Source organism: Pithys albifrons, chromosome 1, assembly GCF_047495875.1.
Source record: "Pithys albifrons albifrons isolate INPA30051 chromosome 1, PitAlb_v1, whole genome shotgun sequence".
In the NCBI taxonomy this organism is placed as follows: domain Eukaryota; kingdom Metazoa; phylum Chordata; class Aves; order Passeriformes; family Thamnophilidae; genus Pithys; species Pithys albifrons.
The window spans coordinates 67,811,536-67,831,577 of record NC_092458.1 but is presented as its reverse complement, the minus strand read 5'-3'; positions in this window follow the sequence as shown (position 1 = coordinate 67,831,577).

The following is a 20,042-nucleotide window of genomic DNA, read 5'->3' as shown; positions in this document are numbered from 1 at the left end:
TCAGACTCCATCGGGCCAAAGCAAATACATGGCCACTGCTTACCACAGACCAGATGTGAATATCAGTCTGAAGTCTGTCTCCTAGAAATGTCTGTTTTCTTCCATCAGTTTACCAAACATTCCTCAAATTTCCCTCTCCTAACCCATTCACTGTGTTGTCCCCACATGTAGTGATCTGAAGCTCTGCAGAATGCTTGGAGGGATGCTGTGATAAGGAGATGTGGAAAGCCATCAGAAGTTGAGTAGCAAAATGTGACTGAAAGCAGATGGTGGAGATAGTGGCAGGAGTTAATTGGCTACCCAAGTGAAAGAACAGCATATTCATGCTGCAACACTACACAGAATTCTTTGCTTCTGTTATTTTGGAATAAATGTCAATGATGACCTTCACAAGTGGATTTTACTGCTTCAGTCTCTTAGTTTAGTCCTTTAACATTGTTTTCACTCAGCAGACATGAGCTGGAACTCGGTGGCAGGCTAATGGTAATAGGTGGCCCCTAGGCTGGAGATAACAATAACTCTTATTTGGTGTATCTAAAAAACTGTAGATTCACGCACAAAGAAACTCTTCTCCACTTCAAGTCCAAACCTGAACTTCTTTGTGAAGGTGTTTCTCCTCTAATAAACAGAATAACATTATTTTCCCACACTAACAAATGCATCCTTATTGGTAAATTCTTCTGAAATTCTCTGCGTTTTAGCCAACAAAAGCAAAAAAGTTTAAACCATTTGATGTAGGAACTTTTGAAATTCTTGTTTATATTTCTCTTTTTGATGTAATTTTTCTTCAGAACTCCATCTACAATTAAATTTTAAAGAGGTAAGAGAAAACAAAAAATAATACTTCTTTAATGTTATGTCTGTTGTAAATTAAATTATATTTTCAAGAAGTGGCAGAAACACAGTTTCATGAATTTCTCACTTGAGACCTAAAAAGGAAATTCCTTACACAGTTGATGCTGTAAGGATTTCATAATTCTTCAACAAAACTCAGAATAAACATTTTCAAGATATGACTGTAGACACGATATCTAATATATAATACTCTATTTTCTGAAATAAATTATGAACCATGAATTTAAGGGGTGAACTTTACAAATGTCCTATCTATGTATGTTAGGAGATACAGTCAATCTTTGGATTTATTACTTGCTATATTGCAAATAACCCAATTTCTTAACAGAAAAATGAAAACTTCATAAAATATACATTAAGCTGAATTAAGCTGAATATTGCTTCTTTGCAATCCAGGTGATGGGATGCAAAACATTTTATGATATGGCTGCTGGAAAGAAGAGTTCATTACTTTTTTTCTTACATATGTAATTTATAAGCATATATAAGAAAAATTAGTATTTCCAAACACTTCATCTTATTCCACAAATGCATTCATTCTATTCTAGCTCAATACTTGAACAATACTTTTTTGTGGATAAAACTTTAAATTACATGTCTATGATGAAACCTGCACTGTCGATGCAAATCAGACAAATTATTATCTCCTGTGCATTTCATTGACAGAGTTTTTCACTGGAAATAATTACCTACAAGAACACAATCATTTTGTGTGGGAGTGGATATGATCAACTGTAGGCTATGCTTATCATGTTTTGTTATTAATCTATTTCATTTGTGATAGCAAAATTTACAGTACACATATAATTTTCATTAAAAAAATGACAGATTGTATTCTCAATATCAAAATAAACTCAACTAATGCTATTTTTCTCAAGGGAGCCTATGATTAAGCTGAAGGCAAAGTCTAATCAAAAGACCATAACTAATATCATAATCTATTTGGGGCCCTGTTAAGCATGGCAGAATCTCATTAATGAGCTTTGGAGAGGCTAATGAGTTTAATTTAAAGTAAACTCATAAAGGGTAAAAAGGTGGAAAATGTCTTTCTCCTGTAGATGCATATCAAGAAGTTGCAAGCACTCTGAAGTAAACCAGACTGGCTTCCAATTTCTGATAGAAATAAAATCATCACACCGTACCATGTTTTTACAATAAACTTTTAAAACAAAAGCTCCTCCACTTCCTCACTGTAAGATCATATCAGAGTCAAGTTTTAAGTCTACACATGCATGCAAGGGCACTCTTCCTTCTTTATCTGATTGAGGTGACAGGGTCTCCAGTACCATCTCCTGTCCAGGTTGAGGACAGAAACACAGGAGATCTTCTTCCTTCTGGCATGTACTCTGATGTTTCCTGTAGCTCATCACCCTCTTCAAACTGTTCCTTTCCCTCACTTCTTGTAATGATTTGTACCTACTCCTGGCCCTCTTTTTTCACCAAAAATACTTTCTATTTCCAATTAACTCTTCATCCTTCTCTCTTTTTGATTATATTCCCACAGAACTCATCCATTTCTCTGCCTACTCTTCCGCAGTGCACCCCTAACTCCTCACAACCCCTGTCTCTCCAGTCTCCCTGTATTCTGTTAAACATCTCCTCAGGCTTCCTCTTGCCCCATTTACACTCTATATTGCTGATATGGTTTATTTGCACCTGCAGAAACACCTATGCAGTCACTTAAGCACCTACTCATAATAAGTCATTTAAGCACTTAGGCACACAAGTAGGCAGGCAGACTTCACCCCTTTTAAGGGAGGGATAGAGGCACCTCTTCTAGTGGGTAAGGGCAGTAGAAGTCAGCACCATGCTGCCTTCAGAAGCACTCCAGTAGTTTTTATAATAGTCATCAATTTATTCTGATAAATATTAGTTTACTCTGATAGCACATGACAGAAATATGGAAAGATTTTAATGGGAGTGAAAAGTAGCACAGAGCAATCCCAACCTTGAACACAAGGAAGAATAAAGTAAATGAGTTCAACTCTGTATCAGATTCATGAAATCATCTAGCTACCACCAAAGGCCAGAGGAACAGAGGGCCAGTCATCCAGATGCTCCACAGAGTCCAGAGCCCCAGGTTAGTGAAATAAATCTCTTTAACTAAGAAATAATTACAGTGACTTGACATGATTCAGTGTCATTCTTCAGGTTTTCTTGCAGGAATGTTGGCATAAAATGGAAGATTGCCAACATAAAGATGGATGACAGCAAGAGTTACTGTGGGCAGCAGGTCACATCCAAAGCAGACTCTAAGATAGTTCAGAAAATTGCTGCAGATAATGAGAAAGAGAGTCCAGCTGGAGTTGGGAAACTGCAATAGTGCTGTTTTCAAAGTAGGTCACAAGTTTCACATCTCGGGGAGGCAGCTCATGCATATAATAAGATGCATACATTTTTAATCAGAACATGATCCATGGAAATATTTTGAGAAACAGAAACCTCTATACTACTCCTACTCCACATTTGAACAACATCAATAAGAGGCCTGTTAAAAAAGGACAATTCTTGTGATCATCATGGCATACTTTCTACGGAAATCTGTGTGGACAGGAAACGGAAAACTGATAATTGGTGACATTTTGCCAATGGTAAATTTATTGGGTGCTGCTGCTGGTCCTTTCTCCATCAGTGTGCAAAACAAACCATCAGATAACCCAAATGTATGTCTTAAATCTACTGTTACTAAGGCAACACCAAAGATTCAGCGCACAGGTATCCAGTAGATTGTGACAGGAAGAATTGAAGACCTTGACAGATGTGGTAAGATAAAGTTGCTCTGAGCAAAAAGAGACTCTCATAAATTTTACATTTCTAGATCATTTATGACCAGTTTGTAACCAAAATTATTGGGTTACAAGAACAAGTTGGACATGGTGCCATCCCAGTCCCAGGCAACAATGGCCTCTATTCAGATCAGAGAGGTTTCAGCGAGCCCTTCTCATAAAAGTAATAAAAACGTAATCACAGAGAACAGAACGAGATAATGTTTAGACAATATTTTCAAAACCTAATTCAACTGGACCTCTGAATGACCATCTGGAAATGGGAAGGAAAGACAATTTCATAAGGTCCTTTGAGGACAGGAAATCACTGATCAAAAGAAGCATATTGCATCTGTTCACCATCACTCTGGATTAGGGTGGAAGAAGAACAAATAATGCAGGCAATATAGTTACTTTGGCTTTGAATTTCAACATCACATCTCCAGGGACTGTTAATATATCCAACTGGAAAACGCACATGGATACTACTATCAGCATTAGTAGAAGTTTGGTTTTTCACAGTGTAGTCAGAAGCTTGATGAAAAATATAGGGCTCAGGCTACTGTTGTCTTAAGAGTTTGTCTAAAAGCAACTGAAGAACAAACCTTATAGAGAGGTCACATAAAATAAATACAGTCATTTAATTGCAGGGAACAATTTCACAAAGAGAAGTAAAAATGCCATTCAATTAATTTACTGAGAAGCTAAATAATTTCAGAATCCTTTAAAAGTGTACTAGTACTTGTAAAGCAAATTAAACAGATTTATCATTTCTAGTATGCACTAAATGAAAGTATCAGAAACAGAACTTCAGAACTGCAGAAAGTAGCAAAATTCTGATCTTTAGGAACACAAATGTTTCATTTCCTGGCTATGTAAAACTGAAAGTTGTACTAGGTTATAGCACCGGATTGGCAGAACATTTTTACTATTTATCCTTGTTCTTCTTCAGGTTTTTGTGTTGATTCTTAGGCCGAAGTCTTTTGTGTTGGTGAATAGCTTCAGAGAAAGGATTCAACAAAAGCATTTAGCGTTTGAAGGAGCCTTTCATTAGGTTATTTCCGAAAACAAAGAGAAGTTAATGATACTGCTGGTGTTCACAGGATACCATACTACTTTTTTCCTTTCGTCTTCCTACTGTTTCAGCTTGCCTTTACAATGGGTGGTATCAAGGAGAAAATAAAACCTGTGACCAACACAATTATACGATAACAGAATTATTTAAACTAATGGTATTCATATTTTGTATCCTTCCAAAAGCATCAGGGGAAATGTTATTGTTGTTCTGATGTTTTCTAATGTCTGAGAAGTATAATTCCAGGAACTAAATCCTTCAGAAAGCTGTGACTCATCAGCTCTTGTTTGTAAAGCTAAACATGAGAAGAACTTCATGAAGAATTTATACTGTTAATGTCAGGAATAAAAGGTACTTCAGAGGTTCTGAAACAAACCCAAGTTTCACATCCAGTGGCGTAAGGCATGCGGATCTATCAGCGGAGCCGGAGGCGGGAGGAAAACGAGAGGAACCCTTCCTCGGGCTGTCCCCGGTGCTGCTGCGGCGCCTCCCGCGCTCGCCCCCCGGCGGTGATCCCGCTCACGCAGCCCGGGAATTCGGGGCTCCCACGTGCTCGGCGCTTGGCACGTGAACAGCTCCTTCACCTGCACTGGATTAAGGACGTTTAGGAATTACGTGGGTATTTGACTGGAGAGTATGATGCAGCCTGGTACAAAGCAAAAGGTCATTCACAAACCCTCCTTCAGATGAGTTTTCAACTCCCGCACAATGACCAGGGTCACTGTGATCTGTGCTTTTGATTTGTACCTATCCCCACTCCAGGGAAGATGACAGTTTAATAGGGTTGAGAGAGCACATTTGAATTAATAATCTGTCTTAAAGGATCATTTGTAACTTGATTTGGAACTGGTATTTTTATAGTGTGGCAAAAGAGAAAGATTTATATACTGCCTGTTTAACTTCCAGTCTCCTCCACACTTTCTGACTTTATTAAAGAACAACTGCAGAAGCATCAAAATACCTCAAAAATACAATGTGTGTTCTTTGGCATAACATTGGAAACAAAATTTCTGCAGAGCACCTGTTCACAAAAGATATACAAAACAGTTCGTGAGGGGAAATATTCCAAAGAAGTTATGATAAGCCAGTAGATCCTACAGTCTTAGCCATAGCAAAACTTCTTTTGAGGAAGAAGCTTTTAGGAGTTTGGTGCTTCTGGAGTAATTTTCCTTGCTGTACCAGTAGAGGCAACGCTGTCACATGTTTAAGGATTCTGCTGCACTGCTGGGCAATTCCCACCCCAAGGAGTTCAAATCATCCACCCTATGGTGATAGCTCACTGGTCCAGTTCACAAATACTGAACCGACATATCATATAATCCACTGTGTAAAGGACAGACGAAAGCAGAGCTGACTTAATTTTTATATGCCAGGCTGTATTTCTGTGACAGGAGCTGAACCATCCCCACTTTGGTGGAAATCTTGAATGTCGTAAGTTCATAGAACTGTACCTCTTCTGGAACAGGCCCTAAGTCCTGTTAAAGGAAACTTGTGTTTTGGAAATTCGTAAAACATACTGCTAGATTGTTCTAAAGCAATCAATATTCAGTAAGCTCTCAGAGTACCTTTCCAAAGAGTATAACACATCTGGTAACAAAATGTCTTCTTATTGGAAGTCAAGTAAGCTGTCCCTAGAACTTTACTAATGTTCTCCATACTTTTCTACACAACCTGTGCTGCAGTTGAATTATTTAAGTGCCCGATAGTTGTAAAGATCATTGAGGGGTAAAAAAAATCCCAGTAGTATCTTCCTTACAAAGTTAAAATATTTTACCTATTCAACTTGTGAGGAATTGCTACTGATCATAATAGTTTCAGAATTTCAATAATAAATTCTTTTCAGAAATCTATTTTCATGTAGTGTGAAAATAAACTGCAGAAAAAGTGATTTACTAGGATTTCACATTTAGGTGGTTTTGATATAGACATAACGATGAAGTTCACTAAAGGAAAAATCAGATCAAATAACAAAGAGAATTTTCTAAAAACAAAGACCATAAGATAGTTACTGAAATGAAAAAAAAAAAAAAAAAACAAAGAAAAAAATCCCTGATACTAAAGCTAATCACAGAACAGTCTCCTTCTCCCCACCATAAACAAGATCTTTCTTGTCTCTAAATGAAGTGAATTTGCAGGTGGCTTGGATAGCAAGGGTAAAACATGTGGGTGCAGACTGGATTCTACAGGAGTTCTCTTTGTGATCTAATGGAGTTCACAGAACTACAGAACATGCTGAGTTGGAAGGGATCCACACGGATCGAGTCTGACCCTTAGCCTCGCACAGGACCATCCCCAAGAGTCACACCATGTGCCCATGAATAATGCCCAAATGCATCTTGAACTCTGTCAGGCTTGGTGCTGTGACCACGTGTTCCTGAGGACACTGTTCCAGCACCCAACCACCCTCTGGGTGAAAAACTTCTTTCTAATATTCAACCTAACCCTCTCCTGACACAACTTCTGCTAACAAGCACACAGACAACAGCTTTGCAAGCTCCTGAACTTCCAGTCCTAGGTGAAACAAACCTTGATCCCTGGGAAATAAATATATCAAGCAGCTATCAGACAAGCAGGTCAGTAGTTTGTTCAGATCAAACCTTGTTTTGTTTCAGGAAATTCCTTTCTCAGCAGTTCAGAAGATATAGAAGTTATTACAGAATATAAGCAGGAAACAGACTTCTACAGGCTTTGCTTATTAAATTGATTCTGTTTAAACTGAACTAGAATTATTGATTTATAAGTCCTTTGGGGCAGAAATTCTTCACATTCACACAGATAAAATCTAACAGAATGCAGGTCCATTATGAACATATTTTGTGAATGTAAAACATGCTGCAATGGTAACAAATATTAAAACATCTCCATGCATAGATTTGTCAGAATGCATCATATGCTATAAAGGTCGGCATTTTGTCCCACATCTTACTGCCCCCTGAGTTTGTTTTTAATGTGGTTCATCACAATTCAGTCTGCAGCAGTGAAGCAAGAGGCGAGTGCAGTAGTGTATCTGTTCCTCTCCCTATACAAGCATACACTTCCTGCCCAATTTGATAGGCATATTTCATTGCAATATTGTAATATTCAAGTTTTCTCTTGTTTAGACCACAAGTCAAGTAAGGCTGTAAGTAGACGTGTGTGGACTCCCATTTGCTTTCTTCTCTCGTATTCAACAGGTAATTGTAAGTTTAAAGTACCAAATGTGCTCTACAAACAGGAAGTTTTAAGATAGGAGATGACCTACCCTGCTGTACTGAAACAACATCATTTTTTGTGATGCTACCTTTGGCACAAAACTCTCATATAAATGGATTTCACCAAGGGGCAAAACTAGACTTTCAGTGCTGCAAACTGCTCTTGTAGGTTACTGGAATAACAACCGCACCAGGGAATGGTTCATTAACTTCAAGGGGTTGCACTGACATAGCTACATTAAAAACAGCAAAGGTCTGCAGTGCAGATGGTGCTGTAGGTTTCTACAACTCCTGTCCCAATACTATCTCTGTAACTTCTGCTTTTTCTTAGGGTCTGAATTCACAGCTTTCTAAATGTCTCACAACACTCAGAGTCAGAAGCACAAATTCAGGACATCCTAAGGCTGAAAACTATCCTTTTACCTGGAAGAAGAGAATGGCCAAGAGATTTCTAATCACTTATAAAGCCTTGTAAGTATATGTGCTTAAATCAGCTTCAGTGTAAAGGATTTTAAATTACATTGCAGTTACGTCAGTAAATGAAGGAATATTATGGCCATAATAATTTTAAGAGAATACATCTGCACACCCACTCTGATTCTTTGGACTAGATATTATCTCGAGTCTTTTGAAATAAATCTTCTCCCTTTCTGCCTGCCTAAAAGAATAGAGATGCTCCTTTCCTATCTCTCTACATCTGTGGGGTTTTTTTTAGGAAATGGATCCAGCTTGACTTGGTATTGAATTAGATCTCAGAAGAGTAATCGAAAGCTTCTCCCTGGATTTACAAGTCTTTATATTAGACCTCAAATGTCCAGAGCATTCTATCCTTTCAGCAGTTGAGATATTCAACCCCATGTCCATCAGAGGCCATATAAGTTAATGATTGTCAGAGGATTCCTTTCCCAGGTTAACTGGCTGCTTCAGAATCAAACTTTCCCTCACTTTGCCTTTAGCCATTTAAAGTAATTAAAATGATGAAAATTATCTGAAATTGGAATTTTCTTTTACTGGCTTAGACTCATTCTGACTCCCAGGTATGGTTGCTCTGCTTTCCAAAATCATGTAAGGGTAGAATAGCTGTGGGAGTTTGGATGTCATGAGCTCAGTACATTTCTTGGAACTTGCTCTTTATTATGTGAAGCATATGGATTTGAGAATGGAAAAGGTGACAAGATAATGTAAGAGTTACTAACCATATGGCCATCCAACCAATACTGGACATGAAGTAACTGTTAGAAAACCTGGACAAATTGTTTCATTCTTGCTCCATGTTTGTACTATCCCTGGCTGGAACAAGAAACTACAATACTTTGCCAGTGCATCTCACTATTACAACTGTTTAGATAAAAAGCTATCTTTCTGGACATATGAGAAAACTGACCCACATTTTTAAAATCCACATTAATGGTGATCACATTCTGTGCACTACATATCTGACCAACATATAACTTTAAATACTTCTGGTGATTGCAATAACTCTACTTGCCTTGATGAAATCCTAATAAATAGCCTGTTATGTTTTCCAACGCTTTCTCTCAGCATAGCATTTGCATTACTTTAGACTGCAGGAAATAATTTTTTGTAAGGATGAATTTTCTTGTGTTTGGATAGATTTTTAAGTGAATTTCTTCGACAATATTTGAAATTACTTCTTTCTGCTTAGACCATTAAAATGTACAAGAGCAGAGGTGCTGGGAAATCCTGAAACAAACATCGGAAAAGGTCAGACTTTCACAGCAAATTTCCATAATTCATTACACATTCTCTACACATGGACAGGCTGCAGTAAGTTGTTCTGCTGACAAAACTGCAAAGAATAATGAATGGAACAAAGTGAGCTGCTCACAACACAAGGATGGCAATGAGATCTCTAATTGGGGAAAATTAATTCCTCAGAAAAGTTCAATCTGCAGTCTTGGATTCTGAGTTTTACAGCTGAAATTCAAAGTGATTCAGGTCATGTTACTGAGCTACACATGATGCTTTATGTCTAAATTCTTCTAAATTATGGATTCAGTATGTTATAAATGGCCCCTTTCGTTTAAAACAGGAGTTACCTTGCAGTGCAACTGAGAGGAGGAATGTAGCTTTCAAAATCAGCTTTTCTGTACCCCAGATAAAGCCAGGCTTTTGTCCTATTGATTTAATGGTTTCACTCTGTTGTTTCTTTACTTCAGAGTGGTATAAATTATGCCCTCTTGCTGGTGAGCTTTGGATGTAGAAATGGGCAGAATCTCAAAGTCTGGAGATTATTTACTAAATCTACATCTTTTAAGACTGGCTAAACATTGACACAAACAAGAACCTTAGTCACCCTCATGACTTATGTTCATTAGTAACATTTTTAAGTTCAGAAACACAGCAGCTCAGATTATTCATCATTTTAGACAATCAGTCCTTCAGTTACTGGACAAATGAATGGTGCACTTCTTTCAGGTAGAAATGTTACTCACCTTCTCCTTTATAAATCTGATATTTGACAATAACTAACCTGGGATCTGGGAATCTTTCCCACCTCTTGTATCGAGGTCCGTTCTCTGGCTGCCCACTGAATGTTTGTTGAGATGAGACTCAAATGTATACATTGTTGCCCCTCCAGAGCTGGAACTATCACACTGCCTTCACTAGTAAAATAGGAGTCCAGCAAGCCTCCCTGTACAGATGACTGAGGGACCAGGGCTTTTGAGACACCTGCAGAGCATGCCAGGCCCATACTTTGGAAACAGCAATCTGTCTGTCTGGTAAGAAAGGAGTAAGACTTCCTAGCCTTCCTCCAGGAGAGAAAATACTGTGTCTCCTAACCTAGAGAGTTGGTCCTTATGGATCTCCTTTGATGAGGCTCTTCAGCCCTTAAAGCCTGCAATTAGTGCACACTTCAAAAGCTGTTCTCCTGCAAAACTCTGAGAGAAAATTGGAAAGACCTTTTATATCTTGTCAAAAATCAGTGGATATTTCAAGGACTAAGTAACTGAAGGGAATGATGCATGATGAGTTTCCGGATAGTTAATGTTTTCTGTAACTCAGGTACAAATCCTCGTCTAGTATTCTTTGGGTAATGGATGCTGGACCCACTGAGTGCTCTCGTTACTTCAGAATACAGAGATTCTTTGTGTTGAGGAGTTAGCAGTTAATGGTTATAATAGAGTACAATAATAGCATGTTACTGGAGCAGCTAATCTGAGTTTGTAGAAGGCAAACAACTCCTGCAAACAGCTGAGTTGGTCATTGCTTCCTAATACAGTAATAAAGGTCAAAATGGCAGCTTTTAAAAGTGAAGAAATGCCTGGTTTAATGTTGAACAAAGTATCGAACTCCATATACTTTAATACTCCTTAACAAAGCAAAGATTGTAAACTACACGGAGGCATGTTACTTATCTCCCAAAAACACAACTTCAGAGATCTGGAGGAAGAAAGTGGCAGTCATGGTGTTAAATACTAATGCAACTTCTTCACTTCTAGGAAGAAGGAAAATTTTGGCAGCCAAATGAAAGACAACTTCTTCATAAGTGATTGCTTATGTAACTTTTGATCTATGTAAATCTCTTGTTAATGTATGAGGACCCTAAAGAGGTTTAAATGGCAAAAGCTTATCTTTGAGCTTACCTGAAGTTACAGTGTTCTTCCAGGGCTTGGTGATATTATCGCCCAAAGGGTGGCAAGTCAGTTAGAGAAGAGATAACAAGAAATCTGTTATACCGCATACTCTACATCCTGAGTTATGCACAGCTCATTGTTTTATTAATTTTATCTAGTGATTTATCAATTTTAAATGGAAAATTTTTTGCTCCTCCAGTTCCCATTTTAAGCACTGCTTTTTATTTTCCAGCACCATTTTACTGAAAGATGTGTCATATGAGCAGGGGCAGCAGAGACCCTCCCTGCTACAGGGAACAGACAGCACTAATGGAAGGTGTACAGCTCCGCTTAGCTTTGTTCAGCCTGGAAATTAGCCAACAGAAAATGAGAGAGAGGTGAAATATCCTACCTTTATACTGGGGATAAGGAAAACGAGAGAATGAGCATATACTGGAGAACACTTGCTGAAAATTCCACCTCATTTGTACACAGGTTCAGCACTGCCTGCAACCCCCTTTCACCATCTGGATGTGAGGGACAGAGCCTGCAAAGCTGGCACAAGCCAAGCCTGGGGCTGGCCAGTGAAGGCCAGTGTGCTGCTGGATAATGTTCAGAGCCACTAATTTGTGAAAATCAGTATAGAGTCAAACAGTGAGATTTTGAGTGCATTTTGACAAACATGTTGGACCCCTGCTTTGGTTAGTCTCCTTATTCAGCCTGAATGCTGGAAATCAGAGCCAAGAAAGATGCAATGGCCCAGCAATCCAATAAAACCTCCTTATAGAACTACTTGCTGATCACTGTAGGATGTAAATCTCTCTTCATGAACATTAAGAGAACACCATTGCCATCATCAATATGGTCCTCTGACAGCCTCCCTCGGAATGTGCTAGGTGTTAGGATATTGATTTGATCCCATCTAAATCAGAGACAGATAGAACTGCCTGGTCAAAGACTACAGAGGGAGGGATGTTTAAAAGCATGAAAGGATGTAAACAGTATAGTGTGTCCAGAAAGTTAGATGTATCTGTCTGTCACTTCTATTCCTGAACTCAAAGTGCCTACCTAAGTAAGCTGTCCCACTCCTCCTCTCTGATCACGGAGAGATTCTGTGGCCAGTAGAAAAGACACATTTCCATCTCAGTGTGGAGATAGAGAGACCTGAGGAAATCTATGCTGTCTTTCCTAACCCTCAGGATCAGTAACAGCTGTGGAAGCAGTGTAATATAATCCATGATTACCTGGATAAACTGGCCAGTTTCCTTGTGCAACAGGTGAGTATTGCACTATGGAGCCTCAATAACTCCCAGAAGCTCACCAGGACAATGGACTACTTTTCTCTAATTGTAAAAAAAGATTTTTAAACTATACTTTTCTGTCTGGCTCTCAGAGAGGAGGTATTGCCAGGAAAAACCTGTGAAAAACTTTGCTTTCTTCAATGCAGCAATTGAAGACTGCTAAAAACTCCCTGCTGCTGAGAGCAGTTTTGCAAAGACCCACTGAGGAGTTTGCTGGTCTGATTGCAAGTTGCTGGCCTTATAAGAACCTTGAACAAAGTACAGCTTAGGAAATACCATATTTTGTGGCCACACTGGGAGTTAAATGCTGTATAGTGTTTTCTCAACTGCCCATCCCCCAGCACTTGGTGCTCCCTGCCCCTTCTGCAGGGGTTGCTAAAGTTCTTCTAAAGCAGTATGTAAATCACTCTGATTTGAAGTACAGCATATTAAGATAAATTGATACATATTTCTTTAATGACCCAAGCTGCGATGGGACTCACAAGAGCTCTTATCAAAAGTAGAAAGTGAAACTGTCATCAATCAGAACTCTTTCAGTGTCAGTTAATATCATACAACCATTGCTTCTGAAAAAAAATAGGCTAACTTCAAAAAGGAGAGTGGGGCTGGACACAATTTAATGCTTAGGTTGTATAAAGATCAGAATGGAGTGCTCTGTTTAGCTGAGCTCTGAGCCACATTCATTGCTGCACCACCCCTCTTATTTCTCACATGTCTTCTGTCATGTCTGAACTAAAGCAGAAAGAACTTTAGGCCAAGGACCATGTCCTTTTATATTTTGTAAAGCACTTAGGATGCTTTTAAGACTAAGACTTGCACTAACACAATGAATACTATAAAAGCACATGAAGAGGAATACATTACCACTGCTATGGAAGATTTCTACATGCTGCCTTAAGTTTGCAACTGCTCGTGTTATAACAATAATATTTAAACCTTCATATATTATTAAATAAAGCACAGAGTGTACTAAGTGAGTTGTAATACTTCAGTATTACTATGATTACCACAAGCTAAACACCTGCACTGGAAGAGGAACTGAATCCCACTGACAAAACACATTATCACTCTATCATTTCCTAATGCATTCTCATCCAGATCAGTGTTTCACAAGAAGTAAGCTTATTCTTTTTGGTCAGAATCCAAACCTTCACTTCTGCAAGACAACTCCTAAACTTCCTCCATACACACGCCCCTTTGTTTTGGTGCTATGTCAACATATTTTCCAGTTTCTGTAGTGCTCAAATCAATACTTCTTTGTGTTCAACAAGGACCTTGCAATTCCCACTGGCAGTATACTGGGTTTCTAGGTATCTTGTCCAGGGACAGCTTTCAGCTTCAACCCACTTGCTCTTTCCCTCTTATTTCTTACCTAGATTCATCTTACAAGACTACCTCCTCTGATCTGCTTCCCTAGTATCTCATCAGGCTAGTCAAGGATGACTAAAGATAGAGCCAATGTCAATTAATAAATGCACACATTTTAAGTGTGATATTTGACATGTCCATCTGAGTGTGTATTGAGAAATCAAGCAGAGGTGTGACTTAGCAGTTTGCATTTGACATCAACTTCTTGTATGGCTGCATTTCTGCATTTAGGTTGTGGTTCCATAATGGAATATCTAAGCACCACCAATAGTATAAAATGGATCTGATCAGACATGAGAAGGTAACTGCAGTTCAGACAGATTAAACACACTATACAGGAGAGAGTTTAAGCTTGTGTAATGGTTTCATCCTTTTGTGAAGACTTTAGGAGGGCAGATGTTCCTTGATCTAACATAAGAGTGGAAATGTGCAAACAGATAATACCTGATTGGGCATAAAGCTTGACAATACAAAATAGACCTATCAGTGCTTTTGAATAAATTTGCATGAGCAGGAGCTTATGTTAATCAAAGCTTGACTTCAGATGGCCATGGTATTTCTGATGAAACATGAGGATCTCTGAAGGCAGATTTACCATACTGCCAAACCATGGTGTTCAAGATACTGACACTGATGTTCAAGACTCTCCCAGTTCTATCTTTGTCAGATTAGGTTATGAGGTCCACTAATGTCCAGGCCTTTCCAAGAACACCTTCCTGACAAAGGAAATGGACTAAAAATCCCGAAGTAAAATTTTTAGTTGTCCCTCAAATGATTGACCATCAGTTCTGCTAAGGGCATAGCTGTAGGAGACAAGTGTTGTCACACCAGGAGGAGTTCACACCCTGCAGGTGTAGTTCAACACAACGTACATGCACCCTAACACCACTGACTGATGCCAATGGTGCTAAAAGGACTAAGGCTTGTCATATCAGCCAGAGGTACAGGAAGTATTTAGGTATCTCTAAGAGTTGCAAGAAAATATGAAGATTTAAGGCCTAAGGAGAATCCTGGCAACTTCAGCTGAAGTCCTCAGTTTGTGGCATAAGCACTGTCAGAGGTATAGCCAGTCCCACTTGTGTTCTGCACTGCTTTCCAGAGCAAGCTGTCCTGCTAAGGGAGCAGCACAATAGTGGAACTGATTTCCTTTCTATTCTAAAAGTTCAACTAATAAAGGTGTTTTGGCTCAGAATATGGTAAGTATGGGAGAAGAATTAAATTTTTATACCCATAAAAAGTCATTGCCTATTTTAAATGATGTTCAATTGGACTTTTTTTCTTTTTCTTTTTTTTCTTTCCCCCAGCAGAGGAGCATATAAATCAATTTTGGTATCCAAGCAGACAACTCTTAGAATTTTGGTCATTGACCACTTATTGATGGAGAAATGAACACAAAAACAGTGCCCTCCAGAAACTGCTTACAGAATTAAACAATGCTTGTGTGAAGAAGTCCAAGAATTTCAAGTCTCGAGTAAGGTAGTTAAAAGTAGAAGTGGTACAGCTGAAAACAGTAATAGCAAAAAGTTATCCAGTGTTTTGCCTCAAATAGTTTGCCCAGTTCTAATCAGTACTGTCTTGTAAGTGAAGACACATTTCATTATGGGAATTACACCACAGTTTAGCAGCTTTTGCTTTATCCTGTCGCTGTCTCTCTTCCTTCTCTCAAGCTGTTGTTAGGAAGAAGAAGCTGAGAAGTTGCAGACACAATAAGACATTTGAATGAGTAGCCCACAGAAAAGACTGAGAGAAAGTGGTAATCAACAGCCTGTATTAGATACAAAAGAACTAGAGCTCATACAGCTCAGGAGAAAAACAGACGAGTAGAAACAGCCTCGAGTAAAAATAACCACCCTGAACTTTCCATGTCTTCGGTACAGACAAAAGGTCAATATAGATGGGCAAAGCTGACCCAGGGCAGTTTCAACTTCACCGTCACTCTCTGAATGCTGTTCATTTGCTACATTGCAAATAATGGTCTCTTTTTGTCACCACAAGGGCAATAACAACGACACCAAAATGCTTCTCATGCCATTCGGTGCAAGTCACTGCAGTGATTTTGTTCCGGCCTCTACTTAATTCCTCTGTCCCGATTGCAGCAATATTTCCGTGGTTTCCGTGGTTATTCTCCTTGTTGCAAGTTGCACAACTACTTTGTTTACAGCTTATTTCTTCTATCTGGAAACAAATTGCTCGGATGAGACGCTCCGGCCCCAGAATCGCAGGCGCTCACAAGGAAGGCGATGTTTGCTGCCACCTGCTGGTGAACTGCACGTGGGGACCAAACGAGCATCACGCACTTGGTTTTCTGCAATACCTGATCCCTCAGCCAGAATCTGCCAAGCCATTTCATCACATTCACTTAGGGGTTTGGTAGGGGCCTAAAAAAATACCGATATTTTTGTTGAGTGGCAAAAGCTAGCAAAGGAAGGTATGCTATACGTTGTGAAAAATATTCAGCGAGAGATGGAGGAAGGGATTTCAGTCCTCTAGAGATGTGCAAATCTCTGTTAGCAAGAACTTTGAGGAGACATGTGGAAGCTATAGAATTCCTGGAAGTATAATGACAGGAAGAAAACCTTGACCTATCGTCATGGCTTAAGGTAATAAAGCTCTAAGACTGTTGATAGAAGTAATAGTAAGTCATGTCTTCAAAAAGTAATTGCTTCTATGGCAGTAGCATACAAATTAGGCATCATAATCCAAAAGGTGGTTGTGTCACTGTGCAGTGGTGTTCAGGATTAGCAAGAGAAGTATTTGGGGTCTTTGGCTGTTACAGGACTCTGAATATTGTGAAGAGGGAAGGGACACATGCTCGGGGGGGTGCATCAAAAAGTGACAAGGTCAACTAACAAATATTCAAGTTGTGAGTCTGCACTCACAAGCAGGGAGAAAAAAGAGACATGTCACACATGCTTGTGAGCCTTGAACAAAGTTCATAGAAGCTGATGCACAGGTATCTGGTATACATATTGAAGCACTTTTTAAAAGCAAAGTTTAAAAAAAAAGAAAAAAAAAGAAAAAGCATTTAAAATGAAGACTGAGAGCAATAGCTAGTTTTGATATTTTTTTTCCCCAGGAAAGTTACACTTGGAAGTGTCTAGCACCTCTGCATTTTACAGTTAGAACCAGTGGTTACTGTTCAAGGAGAAATGTGCTGTTCTATAACCTGAAAACCATCTCCAAGTAAAGAACAAGATGATATTCTTCCCCAAAGGTACTGAGTCTGCTCAGTTCCAGCACTTCCACAGCTTTCACAGGATCTGAGGAGCAAAGCAGCTCCTTGAACAAATGCACGACATTCCTGGATGCAGTGGATTCAACCCAAAAGTAATCCATTACAGCATGTGCCACATTCGCACTGCCCTACTCTTGCAGTCCTCTTCCTCACGAGGATGACATTTGACACCACTGCACTGGCCTCCTGCTCACAGTCTGGTCCTTTGTTCTGATGCACTAAATCCATAGACCAGCCCGTTTCTGTTTGTACTGTGTTTACCATCAAAAACCACCATGGTTTTTGATGCTGGGGGCCAGCTATTACAACTAAGTAATAATAAACTGTTCACTAACATGCATTTATTCTTGCTGAACAGAACAGATGACTGTATCTCTATGTAAGCATAACTGAGGTTTCTTAAACAACGACAGGGAAGGTTAATCTGAGCCAGAAAAGCTGTGTGCTCCTGCCCACTTCCCACGCCTCCCATACTACCTCCCCACCAGCCGTTTTCAAGCAGACGCACTGTATGCAACTCGCTGCAGAAAGAAAACGAGCACTAAGCCCCCAGTTTTTCTGGCTTCCTTATCACAGATATTGCCTCCTTCGTAAGATTTGAACATTGTTCCCACATCGTCTTTAGGGAGGCGTTTACATCGTTATTTCTTAACAGCCTTTCAGGCGACAGGTCCCTCCCCAACGGCTGCAACTGCCAGGGAGGCAGAGCCATTGTGCGCCTTTCGAAAGTTGGCAACAATGCCTTTGGGTCAGGCTCCAGCTGACTGCAAAGCGGCCCCCAGCTCATTTATCTGCCCAGGTCAGGGAGATAAAGCGCAGCATCAATTGGCAAGAAAGCCGCGAGTTAGGCTGATCTCCATCGAGTGAATTTCCCGGCCTTGAATAGAAAGCCATAAACCAGCAGCGTTTGCTCCTTTCCCCCATACAGTTCAGACAGGATTCAAACCTCCAACAGTAAAAGAAAATCAATAGGATTCAAGCACAGTTAAGCCTCAATGAGCAAATACCTTCTGTAACTAAATCTGCTGGTACTTTGTGAATTTGAATTGCATTCGTCTAAGCAGCATGTCACCTATTCATGAGTCAGGAAATGAGTGGTAGAAATTTGCTGGTATATCAATAGCTGCATGATCTTGTTATCTGTTCTTAAAGCCAGGTATAGGACACAAAGAGGCGCAACACAAGACTCCCCAAATGTTAGCAGCAACTGATTGAAAATGCAGCAGTAATTCAAGTGAGTGAAACCTGAAAAGCCCTTTGCAAACGAACTGTGGCCAAGCTGATACCGGCTGCAGTCTGATTTGTGTAACCCACACATATCTCAGATTACTCAGCCCTCTGCTCTGTGGACCAGCTCCACAGCCGTCAACAGTTCAAGAAATACCAGCAGCCTGTTCTCTAAGGAGCAGGGAAATAAGCAGACGCCGACTGGCATAGAGAGGTGACAGAGAAGCCTTCTCTAGGCTTTATAATAAAGATGCTCATGGTTTATAGTAATGATGCTTCCTTGCTTTAGTTTTCAAGCACTGGTGCCTAAATGAACAGTCATGTTCAACTCTGAGCCCTTTGCCCTTGTCAACACCCTTTTCAGCTGTCACTTCCCTCTAGCTGTCCTGTGTCCATACCCTACCCCACTTCTAATTAAACTATTTTTTATAAGACAATGTTTGCAAAAGCAGTGGTGTTTTATACCCTACAGACTGTGAAATGTCTAGAGCAGGAGTCCTGTTCTTTTTTCATTAAAATACCATATAAATGAGTATTTTACATATAATCGAAGTAGAGTTCGGCTGGAACAACTTTTTGCCAATACTTTCAAGGAGAAATTAATTTCTAAGAGAAATGAGCACTGCATAGCATAGGGAAGAAAGAGCAATTTGGGACAGAACTTGCTCCATTCCTCCTGGCTCCAAGACATCTGCTACAGAGCTGTCACATTGTCCTGGTTCCACCACACAGTGCAAGACATCCGCTGGTCATGCATGTGGTAAAAGCAGAACATCTCAGCTATATCTGCAGACTGGGCCACTTATGGAAGAAGAAGACTTAGCAATCTTAAAGTAGACGCCTCTGTCCTCCATCCTCCAGCAGTGATGTGACCTCTTTCAGCTTGAAAGGATTTAAATTAACTTGCAATACCGGTGCTGTTCTGTCTGACACACGGACATAAATAAGCAAGGTAAGGTTGTAGGGAAGCAGTCTTTCATTAGCCTCCTACTGTCAAAATGGAAGTCTTGTTCACTTGAAACTATGTTTCCAATAGCTGGCCAATGAAACATATTACATCCCTCCACAAAGCTTTCCTTAAATTAACTTAGCATTAAATATGTAAGGTCTACTGCAAAGCCATCTCTGCTACTGGCTTGGCATCCCATCTTCTTTTTCATATAATTGTGCCCCATTTCTTACATGTTTTTATTTAGTTCATTAATAAATGTACTACATTTCACAAAGTTCGACTGTACTATAATTTCTTTTAGCTCTTACTTTTAAGCATTTGTTTATCTTTGCACGATGCACATATCAAATACTTTAAATAAGGCAAATAAGAGAAGAGCTGGTGGACTGACAAAGGGTGGCAGGATGCCTTTTCCAGTACTTGCCAGTTTCTTCCAGAGGGATTTACTAGAATACACTTACGTCTAACAGCCCTCAGCAACACAATAAATGAGCA